The sequence below is a fragment of the Penaeus chinensis genome, chromosome 10, assembly GCF_019202785.1.
Source record: "Penaeus chinensis breed Huanghai No. 1 chromosome 10, ASM1920278v2, whole genome shotgun sequence".
In the NCBI taxonomy this organism is placed as follows: domain Eukaryota; kingdom Metazoa; phylum Arthropoda; class Malacostraca; order Decapoda; family Penaeidae; genus Penaeus; species Penaeus chinensis.
This window is the reverse complement of record NC_061828.1, coordinates 1,670,729-1,684,768: the sequence shown is the minus strand read 5'-3', so window position 1 is coordinate 1,684,768 and position 14,040 is coordinate 1,670,729. Positions and strand designations below refer to the sequence as shown.

General features: G+C 36.5%; 3 non-coding genes across 3 annotated transcripts; 2 read left to right on the top strand and 1 right to left on the bottom strand.

Moving 5' to 3' along the window:
- Positions 1 to 3,803: 3,803 nt before the first annotated feature.
- LOC125030045 lies at positions 3,804 to 3,966 on the top strand. The gene has a single exon (XR_007115247.1). It is a non-coding gene; the product is annotated as a U1 spliceosomal RNA (small nuclear RNA).
- Positions 3,967 to 4,569: 603 nt separating this feature from the next.
- On the bottom strand, positions 4,570 to 4,686 carry LOC125030177. Its single transcript, XR_007115365.1, has one exon. It is a non-coding gene; the product is annotated as a U5 spliceosomal RNA (small nuclear RNA).
- Positions 4,687 to 6,570: 1,884 nt separating this feature from the next.
- On the top strand, positions 6,571 to 6,689 carry LOC125030192. The gene has a single exon (XR_007115379.1). It is a non-coding gene; the product is annotated as a 5S ribosomal RNA (ribosomal RNA).
- The last annotated feature ends 7,351 nt before the right edge of the window (positions 6,690 to 14,040 follow it).

Genomic DNA, 14,040 nt, shown 5'->3' with positions numbered 1-14,040 from the left:
TAGATCTAAAGTAAACGACCTCAGATTATTAGCCTCGTCCTATGCTCCCGATATTATAGTCTTACAAGAAACACACTTAAACAACCTCGTCTGCGACGAGGTCGTATCACTCAGAAACTACCATTTGTGTCGGAAGGATCGTGAGGGTAGGGGTGGAGGCGGAGTCGCCATGTACATCCACCAAAGCCTCCCTTTTACAAAAGTATTTATTGATTCTACTTTGGAGGTTGTCGCATGCAAAGTAAAAATCAATAACACGTATCTGGCTACATGTTCGGTTTATTGTCCCCCTGATAAAGTGGTAATTTATGATGAGCTCTTTGCTCTTCAGGATAGTCTGCCACAAAATAAAGTAATTTTAGGTGATTTTAATGCTCATCATACATTATGGGGTTCCCTGCGGGCGGATGATAGAGGTGAGCAAGTAGTTAAGCTGATTAACGACTCTGATTTAGTCCTTCTGAACGATGGTAGCCCAACACGGGTAGACGATAATACCGGGAATTTGAGCTTTATAGACTTATCACTGGTCTCATCATCAGTAGCAGCCAAGTGCCTGTGGCACACCATTGACGACTCGTTGGGAAGCGATCATCTTCCTATTTTGATTAAATATTCATGCGACACAGCAAGAACGCCTTCAGCGCCTAAATTTAACGTAAAAAGAGCAGACTGGGTCGCCTTCACAAGGAGCGTCAAGCTCGAACTTGTTGGAGAAACCATTGATGATAAAGTAAACAATATTCAGAATTCGATTTTAGAAGCAGCTTTGCTATCCATTCCTAAAACTTCGACAGATAGCGTTAAGCATAGAGTTCCATGGTGGACACCAGATTGCCGCAGGGCGCTGTGCCGACGCAATAAGGCCTACAGGCTTTTCAAAAATAACATCAATAATGAGAACTTTTGCAACTACAAACTAGCAAGAGCTAGGGCTCGTAGAGTAATTAGACAAGCTAAAAGAGACTCCTGGCGTAGCTTTGTCTCTACAATCAATAGTAATACAAAAATATCAGAGGTTTGGTCCACTGTCAAAAAAATTAATAAAAACAAAACATCCTGCAAAATTAAAAACATCATCCACGAGGGAACAAATTTCGATTCACCAAAAGACATTGCTAATGTACTCGCCAGGCAGTTCTCTTATACAAGCAGCTCAGCAAACTACCATCCTGCTTTCCTGCCCACCAAGGAAGCCGCTGAGCTGCAGCCTATTCACTTTGCCACAGGAGATGACTTTGATTATAATAAAGACCTAACAATGAATGAGCTTGTCCGAGCCCTAGAAGCATGTAGAGGAACATCCCCGGGCCCCGATGAGATTCGATATGAGATGATGAAGCATCTTAATCATGATGACATGATTAAGTTGCTAGAAGTGTACAATGAAATTTGGAAAAGCCACACTTTTCCAAACTCATGGCACTTCGCCCACATCATTCCTGTATTGAAAGGAGGGGGTAATCCCAGAACTGCCATCTCCTACCGACCAATTGCGTTGACAAGTTGCTTATGCAAGGTCATGGAACGAATTGTTAATAGTAGGCTATTGCATTTTTTAAATAGCAGTAATTTACTAGTTGACGAGCAGTGCGGCTTAGGAAAGGGACGCCAAACTCTCGATCAACTAGTAAAGCTGGACAGTCATATTCAAGAGGCAATTGCCAAAAAAGATTTTTTGATTTCAGTATTTTTAGATATAGAAAAAGCCTACGACATGACATGGCGATATGGCCTACTCAGAAAACTTTATGCTTTCGGATTACGTGGAAACTTGCCTTGTTTTATTCAAAATTTTATTTCTGACAAAACGTTCTCTGTCAAACTTTTTGCCGACAATGTCACTTTTTCGGACATTTTTGTCCAGGCAAACGGGGTCCCACAAGGAAGTGTCTTGTCGCCAACATTATTTCTATGTATGATTAATGACATCCTACCAGCTCCCCCTCGAAATCTTAAATACTCACTGTACGCCGATGATTGTGCATTGTGGCATTCCAGCAACAATGCAGAGTTCTCGGCAAATCGTATCCAACTCGCATTGGATATGATTCATAACTGGGGCCTCCAGTGGGGTTTTAAGTTTTCCATTAGAAAGAGTATTGGGGTAATTTTTTCACATAGAAAGATACCAAATATCAGACTAACTTTAGATAACCACCCAATACCCATTCAAAATTCTGCTAGATTTCTTGGTCTACTCTTTGATTGTAGACTTAATTGGAAAGACCACATTGGTCAGTTAAAGAATAAATGTCAAAGAGCACTAAATTTATTAAAATGCATTGCTGGTAATAAATGGGGAGCTGATAGGAAGTCTTTGCTAATGATATATAAAGCCCTGGTTAGGTCTAAAGTAGATTATGGGTCAATCGTGTATGATTCGGCATCGAAAACAAGTTTGAAAGGATTGGATGCTGTGCAGAATGCCTGTTTACGTGTGTGTCTTGGAGCCCTGAAGTGCACTCGGATCGAGCGTCTTGAGGTGGAGTCAGGAGTACCTCCCCTCCGACTCAGACGCGGCCAATTAGCCCTGACCTATGCCGCTAAGGTGGCTCGATACCCGAGCCATCCCAATGGCAATGGAGGCATTAGGCCCTTTGCCACAAGACTCCACGACCTCGTCGAGAAAGTCGGTATAGATCTCTCTACTATTGATACCCTGGTTCAGTCAAACATAGCGCCATGGGAAACACCCAATTTTTCCATCATGGAAGCTTGGCTTCCATCAGCTAAGGCCATGGCGCCGGAGGGTGAGGTACGCCAGCGGTTTAGAGAGATCCTTATTAAGCATTTATCCTTTTTTGATATATACACACGGCTCCAAGACAAATGAGGGTGTGGGTGCGGGTGTATGGTCGACTGAATGTGAACTAAAGTTTAGACTGCCGAATCATACATCGATTTTTCTTGCTGAACTTTTTGCCATTGACAAAGCTATTGATTTTGCTCTATCGACGACCCACGATAGAATAGTTATTTTCTCCGATTCATTAAGTTCACTTAAAGCTATTAAATCCTTAGAAACCACTAAAAATGAATTGCTGGGTAATATCATTCGTAAGTTACACGGTGCCAATAAATCAATCAAGCTAATATGGGTACCAGGCCACTCTGGTATCCATGGCAATGAACAGGCTGACAAATTAGCCGGGTCAACTGACGATTTGGACATTACCATAATTCGTACAGATCTCAGGTGTTTTGTGTCTCTTATAAAAGCAAAAATACATCTCCTGTGGCAAAGTGAGTGGACCAACCTCCAACTCACAAACAAAATCAAGAACACAATAGAGCCGTGGGACACCTCCCACAGAAGAGAAAGAAGAGAAGAGGTGGTGTTGGCACGCCTAAGAACAAACGCCACAAGACTCACCCACCTCACACCATACATCGAAAAAAGATTCCCTCCACAATGCCCCCATTGCACAAGCCATCTTACAATAGCCCATATCCTCATAACCTGCCATAAATTCAATAATAACAGACAAACCATAAAAAATTACTGCAGAATAAACAATATACCATTCGCAACATCAAATCTATTATCCGATAATGAAAAAATAATAACTAAAGTAATTGCTTTTCTAAGGGAGACAAAACTTTATGACCTTATATAGATTGATAGAATAAATAGGATCCATTGGCTTAATAACCTTGGCCATGTGCCGCTGGTTGATAGCCAAGAAATCCAACAAAAAAAAATAAAAAAAAATCAAACTGTGATATTTGTATACAATATTGTAGTGCGCGTAGACTTCTCAGTATAGGCGGGCGTGGGTCGATGCGTGGCTTCGGAGAGCATACTTACCTGGCACAGGAGATACCGTGATCACGAAGGCGGTTTTCCCAGGGCGAGGCTCACCATTGCACTCCGGTGGTGCTGACCCCTGCGATTAACCCAAATGTGGTTAACTCGAGTGTGCAATTTTTGGTAGCGGGGGACTGCGTTCGCGCTATCCCCCTTACAATATTGGTTTTACCAAAAAATTATCCTTAGCCACCTGTCGACTTATGAAGCTCTTCTCTGCTTGCTTCTTCGTTAGCTTAGTTTGTCAAAGCAGCCCACTGGAAGAAAAGTGCCTAATGATAACACTGATATGTTATTCCGAAAGCACACAAATATTACAAATCACTCGTTCGAGGATATTGATGTATATCGTAAACGTGTAAAAGTATCGAAATGCAGAAGAAAATCCAGATCAGTATCATGGTAGTCTTTATTTTGGGAACAATAAAGCATTTTTACGATTCAAGTAATATGCATGGTTATTGGGCAATATTATAGGTGCTGTGAATCGGTCTTTTAATGAGGAATAATGAACAGTTGATCTAAATGTAGATGTAAATGAGGTGTGTGTATGCTAGAATATTAATGCAACTATACTGTTTTTTTTTTTTTTTTTTTTTTTTTTTTTTTTGTGCGAAAGCTCATTATGTTTAGCATAAATTTCTTCATTATTGAATTTTTAAGTTCTAAATTCAAGATGGAAAGACTCAGTTGATATGAAAATCTATGTTCCTCATAATATAGACTATGTATTTCAATTATAAGCTTATATCTTGTTTGAACCCAGGGAAGTGGGCTATAGAGAAATTGAGTAAGACTCATCGAGTTGTTCCACTCCACGGAAGTATTTAGTAAAAGGCAAAATATTTATCCATTTTGAAGGGAAACCAGAGCTAACAAATGGGAACCTTAGTACCAATAAAAGTGGATCGAGTGCATATAAGAAAGTATAGGCTAAGAAACTTATATTGAAAGAAATCTTGCTATTTTGTTTAATAAAAATCAACGCATGTAATAGGAATTGTATATTCATGATATATTAAATGTGTATAAATATACATGTAGATACATATATTTATATTTTTTTTTATGTGTATATACATATTGATATATATATATATGTTTAAATATACATTTATATATATATTACATATAGATTTATTAATATTAATGTACATATATATTTGTATAAAAGATATGAACAAGAATGAATATCTTCACAATACAAGAGATGTATTTGACCGGTTTCGACTTTGTCTTCGTCAGAAATACATGTATTTCTGACGATATTGTGCAGATTTACCAGTCCTTTGTTGGCAAAATATGAATTATGCTTCTTTCATTCTAACCCCAAATATGTTACCTAGGATTTTATTTAAAGTTTGGAAAATATATATTTTACCAAAGAATATCAATCACATATGAAAAACGAAGATATTGATAATTCGTGTTGTCACAGGGACTCAAAAACAAGTATTCCATTGTTCTACGCCATGGCGATGGTAGTAAATAATTATGTTAATCCTTTTTTACAATATTGGAATATATATTTAGTGTGATATTCATAACCATATTTTGTTTACATATTTTGTTACTACTGATACTCATGTTCATTGTTATTTACACATATTTATAACAGGGCAGAAAGTCAAGGGACTGTTAGTAAATCTACCTTACTCATTATAAAACTTATTTACAAGAGTAAGCAAGAAACCTGTCGCTCTCGTTCGCTCTGTAATAACCTCAAAGATCTGTCAGTGAAAATAGTGAACTACATAAAGCCATCATATTATTAAAGTGGTGAAATAAAAGTGTTACGTTACCCATTCCACCACGTTTATTTGTTCCAGGTGCATGCGATACTTTCTTGAACGAGAATTCTCTCTCCCCTTTCTTTGTATTTCTCTCTGTCTGTCTGCCTCTCTCCCTCCCTCTTTCTCTATCTATCTGTGTCTTTTCTCTCTCTCACTCTGTTGATAGTGGCACTGAAGACGTGTGAAAGAGGCGCGGGACCTCTTGTCAGTGGTCATGAAGGATCTGCTTTTTAATACTTCTGATTAATACCCTGAGCACTATGAGCGCACCAACCAGTTGTAAGTGTAATTGTTATTACTGTAATGCAAGTCATCAGTAATATTTTGATGATGAAATTATTTGGTAATCTGTATTACATGAAAATAAACATGCATGATACACAGGTGCGAAAAACACTCTTCTGCTGCAGTACATCAAATCACCCAAATCAGATATTTACATGTCAGAAGGAATTTCCTTCCATAAGGTTTCACGATTATGTATAGGCGGAGAATGTGTTGTTATCGTTATCGCATTAACAAAGTATCAATGTATCGGTATCGCTTTTATCAATCCCATGCTACTACAAATAAAAATAATGGAGATAATAATGGAAATACAAGCAATAATGAAACTGATAATACCAATAACAAACAGCAATATTGTAACAACATTGTAACAGTGGCGACAATGTGCAGATTTATAACCGTGTACAGTATCATTTTACTCAGTTTCTTAGACATTACTTGTGCACCCTACATTCTTTACAGAGTTGCACAGTTCAAAAATTGGTAAAAGGTTTAAGGCAGGTGCATAAAAGTGGTTACGTTGATTTAGCATTGCTTATCCTGATACTGGTTAGTTGTGATGGATGTATATACTGTGGAGGATCTCAATAATATGACTAGAATGTCATAATAATTAAGGTTGATGCATATAATGTGGAACATCTCAGTGATACGATATTTAATGTCGGTGGAATTTATGCCAACGATCATACCACGTTGAAAGCACCGCTTCTCGTCCGATCAGCGAAGTTAAGCAACATTGGGTCTGGTCAGTACTTGGATGGGTGACCGCCTGGGAACACTAGATGCTGTTGGCATTTTATTATATATGGTTAGGGTGTTTTTGGACTTTCATATAATTTATAGTTGCTCTTACTATATTTGTGTAAAGAAATCAATTGAAATTATGCTTCAGTCTATAGGAAACAGTAAAATTCCTCGTCGTCGGAAAGAGGGAGAAGGATAGACAGAAAGCAAATATGCAATTCTGCACTCCAAACAATTCACTAAATTTCTGGTGCTAAACAGATGTTGCAGTAGTTTTTGAAAGAAAAAATAATTGAACCAGTAGAATTATATTAGTTATGTTATTAACAATCGTGTTAGTAATGATACCTATAAAAGAACAATAATAAAATGATTGCAATAAAGATATCAATCTAACATAAAACTCACGATTAAGTTTTCTTAGTATATTTGTCATCAGTTTTGAAGCTTTGGTACTGTACCATTCCTTGTAGCCTTCCAGTGAAAAAAAACACTTTAAAAAATCAGTGCCGTCTATGTGTGTTCTTACCGTAAATATACAGGCTGCTAATTCAACCGCTAACGATACTAAATATTCGGATGCGTGACCGTCTGGGAACACCAGACGCCACTTTTTCGGTAGACAGCTGTAGAAATCAATAAATTATAAATAAGGTTAACAAGCATAATCACAAGCATACAACACAACATTTGGTCCAGCTTCTGCGCTAGATAAAGCAGATATAGAAAATTATATATGGAAATATTCCAAGCAAATAATTGCTTATTAGGAAACTGCATATCAAGATAGCGACATGTCCACGACCTTGAAGTACAATAATCTACTATTCCCAATTTGTAATTATTTTTGTCATAATTATCAGTATGATTATTATCGTAATTACTGATATAATGATTAAGATGGCCATGTTCACAATGGTTATTATTTTTTCATACCATGATCACTATTATTAATTGAATATAATTAATAAGATACTAATTATCATTAAAGAAGAATTAGTTATTATCACCAGCCTTTTTACTATTTAATTTTTGCTTAACCCATTTGTCCCGGATTTATGTTCTGTCCCCTGTAGTTTTTGGTGAATTTTGTTACATACAGATGGCTCCACGTTCTCAGCCGGCAAGGAGTCTATCAGTAGGCCCTAGTTACCGATCCTGATTTTCCCAATTGCTGGGAAAATGTGTTTTTCTTAATAATACCATTGCTATCGATACTGTTATTATTGTTATTGATGTTATGATTAATAAATTGTCAATAAAATATTTTAGACAATGAAATGATACAAAAGACCCTTTCCTGAAGTGAAGGAAAAGGATAAACAGGTGAAATAGGTAGTTCTGATAAGTGGCTATTTGTTAATAAATAACTTGTAGAGCCATCTATTTGTAAATACAATAAATAAACGTGTAATACAGTGGGCATGGCATGTATTCTTGCCACATGGGTCGAATTAGTTAAATTATCATCCATAATATCACCAGTGTCATTGATATAACCAAATCATGATTTAGATTCATCATTGCAGTAGTATCATGATTACCACTATATTAACAGTAATGATAATATTAATGACAGCAATGATCTTATAATAAAAAGAATAATGATGGATATAATAATACTAGTGATAATCCTAATAATACAGATAAAAAAAAAAACCATAATACTTATAATACCACCAAAACATTATATGAAAGCATTCAAGGTTTAAGATTCTGTAATAATGAGCATTTCTGCTTATGATTAGCTATACCGTTTAGCTCTTCCTAATGTGCAAGAGATACATTGCATGTGTACACAGATTTATAACCATATACAATGTCATTTTACTCAATTTCTTATGCATTACTTAATTAGTAAAAAGGCATACGGCAGATGTATGGAAATGGTGACAGTTGAGTTAGAATTGTCTATACTGCCGATCGTGGTCGGTTGTTATTGTTGCATGAGTGGAATTGATGTCGAACAAATTGCAAGTAGAACAGCGAAGGGAAGTACAGGAAAACACACGATTATGCCGAAGGCCTTTTCACTTCACTTTTTCATCATGCCTTGATGAAGTAGTAAAGTGAAAAGGCCTTCGGCATATTCGTGTGTTTTCCTGTACTTCCTTTCGTTGTTCTTATTGTTCCATATATTGTGAAGCAGATCTCAGGGATGTGACATATTATTATGGTAATGAAGTTTGATGGAAAAGAGATATATTAATTTTAGAACGGATGTAAACAGTGAGCACTGACAGAAAACTGGTTAACGTTAAAGTTTCTCTACCAAGGATCATATCTCGTTGAAAGCATCGCTTTTCGGCAGACCAGTTACTTTTACAGGTTAAAAAGCACAAACGCAAACACACAGCACAACATTAGGTCCAGTATCCACAACATTGAGGCACAATAATTTTCCCTTTCCGTTATTGCTTTGCTATTTTTAATTATGGATAATATTTATGAATTGCAGATTGGCCTGTTTTTTATTTATCATATTTTTTTTGTAATTATTATTGGTTCTGTAGGCGTTTCATGTGTTTCCGAAAATAATGAAAGTATGGTCAAAATGTGATTTTTTCCCCCAAGATATGCGTCGTTTATTGCTGGGGGGAGGCGATCTGATCATTTTTAGAATTAACAGTAGACAAAATCAGAAAAAAAAAAGTTTTCCAAATCTGTGGAGGCTGCCATATTGCAACTTTATATATATATGTATAAAATGTACATACATATATACATACACACATACGCATATGCTTACATTAATCTTGCATACATTTGCATATACATATGCACATATATTTTTAAATGTATTGCTTGTATATGTACACATATACAAGCATTCATACAAATGGGCAAATACACGCTGTTATCTACCGATATATATACTTAGACAAAATACTTCTTACAAGTGTCTTATGTGTAATAGATGGGTCTTTAGCGAATTATTTGAGTGACAGAAGTGATGGAGCATTGTGGAGAAGTGAGGGCAGAGGATATCTCAAATCATGTCTGTATCGGTTTTTTGCGTAGATATTAATACATTTAGAAATGAAGAGAACACAAATGGACATATTTATATTTCTCAGTTTCAATAGTTTTAGTGTAAAAAATGCACTATTGGTGTAGCCATAATTGCCTAATCCAGCAATTGTCCTCGTTTTTGGTCAGTTATAACGGGTTTTAACGTGGTTTCATTGACAGTTCCCCAGATAGTGTTGCAGTATGTTAGATTTGGATAGATACATGAAAATGGATGCATTTACAGGCATTCATAGTGATAAAATCACGGGTATGGTACAAGATACCACATTGTTTATTAATTTGTTGACGAATAGTGTTCGTATGACTTTTCCACGACAATTTATCGTCAATCATTACTCCAAGAAATTTAGTTTCGGTTTTCCTTGACAAGAGTTTATGTTTTAACATAAGCAAAAGTGTAGGGGGAAGTTTCTTTTTTTACGATTAAATATAACATAATGGGATTTAACAATATTTAGCGTCAGTTTGTTTGAAGAAATCCAATTACTGATAGTGTTAAGTTTTCTATTGGTGTAACTAATGAGTTGATTAATATCGTTACCTGAAGCAGAGGCTACTGTTATCAGCATATAAGATGAATTTCAGATACGAGGATGTTTTCTCAAACTCATTGATTTTGATCAGAAAACGAAGAGGCCCTAACATTGACCCTTGAGGTACGCCATGAGATAATGGAAGTCGGATTCATTATATTTGTTTGACATATATGAATGAAACGAGCGGTTAGCAGAGCCCCTGACACCACAATGTGATAATTTTGAGAGCAGAACTGGATGATTAATCGTATCAAAAGCCTTAGATAAATCAAGACATACAGCATTTGTGAATTCGTTATTATCAAAGACATAACAGCCATTTATGTTGATTTATTCCTTGTAAATTCAGTTAGACAATCTGACAGAATACTGTTGCATATGAGATGGTTTTCCAATCTGATATAAATAACCGTTTTCCAATCTGATATAAATAATTTCCAGAGGTTTACTTATTGTGGCCAGAACTGATACGTCTGTAGTCATGAATATTGGATTTGCAACCTAATTTGTGAACTGAAAGTAACTTTTGCTGTCTTGAGTTTATCAGGGTATATACCCTGTGGAGTGGAGCAGGGGACGGGAAATGGCAGTCAAAGTGGATTTAATTATTGGTGCTGTGATGCCATCATTACCGGAGGCAGAATTGTTCAGTTGATTTACTACCTGAGAGAGTTCGGATTCGGTTACGGGATTTAAAAAATAATTTATGTTGTGCGGAGGCCCCCTGAAACTCATGAAGCTGTGGAATGGATGAGTGACATTGTTAATTAAGTTATGTGCAACATTAGCGAAATGATAATTGATATAATGAAGAATTTGACTAGAATCTCGGGAGTGACCTTCCTCTGCTTCTGTCGTTTGATTCTGTGATGTATTATTTCTGTTCAAAATTGAATTGATCTTCCGTTTATTCCCGCAGTTATTTGAGTTAGTCATTAATTTTCCCGTATGGTATTTGCTGCGGGGCAGAGCGAATCACTTAAGTGAGATTTTGCAGAAAAATACTTATCATACCCAGCTGAACAAAATATTTGGCTCATTAGAACAGAAAACTAAACCCAACATACATCACTTCAGGAATCCCTAAACTGATCAATTCTGCCCTCGTTAAAATCTCTGGTCGCAAGGAGAGAATTATAATTGGTACTATAGCGTACGGTTATAAAAGTCACTCTACTCGGACTTTTAGATTCCAGGCTGTATGTTGCTATTCAAAATTATATAATTTATAAACTGTTGCAGCAGCAATATGTAAACAAATATAGCAGGCATGCTTCCGTAAACAATGACCTCGTTACTTTTTACGACAATGACGTTCATTTGTTTACTTCTATAATCCTTAACCGATATGCTATTCCCCTTATTCAGAAATATAATATAAGTGATCAACAAGGAAAGCCAAGTATGAAATGAAAATATGATACCTGAAGCTTGTCAGCTTCTTAATCTTATGAAAAAGAAAATCGCCTTGTCATTTTCGTATCAACGTTATTAATACGGTTGTAAAATCATACTTTTTTTTTAGGGCACATTCACAGCGCTAGATCTGAGAGCGTGAAACAACGACTTCACCACCCTGTGACCGCACCAAACGGCGACGCGATCATTCCAAATATTTGTATATGATGTGACGTGCCATAAGGGGGAAACTGCATGGCCACAGAGAAGACATAACAACGGAGCGACGAACAGGAAAGCACAAGACTATTCAGTGAGCCTTTTCGCTATAATTCTTCAGAAGGGCAATGTAGAATAAATAAACTAGAAAAGGCCTTATATTTCCTGTTGTTCCCTACTGTTTTTTTTTATGGGGGGGGGGGGGGGTTCTCTGTAATTTGTTCAGCATTTATCGAACTCGAGATGTGATGTCTTTCAGGAGTATTAAAGCGAGGAATGCAAATAATAATCTTACATTTTCCGCGGTTACGGTGGAAGAAAGTATACATTTTATAGGTTCCGTTTAAAATATCTAAATCTTAACTGATGATATACACACGACAACTACATTGTTTATATTGATTGGAAGAAAGTGAGGGAGATACTGTAGAATGGGGGAAGAGACTTCACTATTCCCCTCATTCCTTTATTCATTAAAGGAGAGCAGTAATCAATCCCTTGAATGGGTCTATATTCATAAAGAAAAACAGTTTAAAGTGCTACACATGAGAAGAGAGATATCCAAGTTTTCAATTCCAAATTCATTTTGTAATGAAAGGGTGGTCAAAAATGATTTACTTCCAACTTTTCTTATCTAAGACTATGTTTACACACGACAGCCAATAAGAGCATCATATCGAGTACATCAACCCCTCGACCGAACAGCTATCGCCCTTTTTCTCTGCGACAATATTTACACAAGCTAGCCAATGAGAGAGCCGAATGCCACGAGTTAACCAATCGCAACGCCGGGCTGTTTTTTCAACTCCTTGTCGCAACAGAATTTTCAGTCGTCCTTGAAACTGAAAATAAAGAGTAAGAGTATTACGAAGCAAGTGTTGTTGTGAGAAGCGACAATAAATGTTATGTAAATGTGTGAAACACAGTAAAGATAAATGAGATTATGTTCTTGACAAGGTAAAAGAGGAGTGTAGTTGGTTTCTAAGGAAGTGGTTGTTTATGAAATCACGAAAAAAGTGGTTAAATGTTCTCACATTTTCTTATGTGTTTATGAACTGTGTGGGCATGTACGTTTCATCAGTATAAGTATAGAAATAGTGGAAGTGAAGCAAGTGTTATTGGTATAGTGTTGTCGATCTAATGTGAATGAAATCTTCGAAAAGGACACCAACACCCATGATATATGGAATTAAGGCCAAGTTCTGAGAAGGCAGAAGAAAGAAGACAAAACTCTAAAAAACGGTAAGTCCTAGATGACACCTACTTTTATGAGTTGTTTGTACGTTTACGGTACAATTGGCGGTGAGAGTTTCAGATTTTTTCTTGGAAACTTATAAATTGCAGCTACAGTGCATTTACGTGTCGGAAAGTTATCGTTATACTGTTTTTTTCCTCATTAAGTAAATAGTTTCGACATGATTTGCTTGTTTGTCAGTTTTACGGAATTACTTGCTGCTTTAGAGACCTCCCTCACATGTTGTCTTGGGGGGGATAATCACTTGAAGTACCCAGATTTGCGATAAGATGCTAGAGAGATGGTTGAACCCTATCTTGAAAGGACATAGTAGAGCTGTGTTTACCCTTTTGAGATTGCTGAATTTAGTGATAGTTTCTTAATTTTTTCTTACGATAATTGTATTAATAATGTCTCATCTATAAAGGCTAGTTAGTATCTGAAGTTACCAGCAAAGTTAACTTTATCTATATCTTCACACACATACACACATGTATATACACATATACACACATGCATACACATAGACTTATGTACACATGCAAGCATATACACAAATGTACACACATGGACACATGTACACACACATAAACATATGTACAAACACACACAAACACATGCACACATGTACAAACACATGCACACATGTACAAACACATGCACACAAGTAACAAACACATGCACACACATGTACAAACACATGCACACAAGTACAAACACATGCACACACACATGTACAAACACATGCACACACATTACTAACACATGCACACACATGTACAAACACACACAAACACATCCATATAAACACATGCACACATGTACATACACACATGCACACATGTACATACACACATGTACATACACACATGTTCACATGGACACATGGACACATGTATACATGTATACATAAATAAATAACAACACTTCCTGACCATGACTCGATCCTAGGTCACCCCGGGTATGAAACCGGAGGGCCAG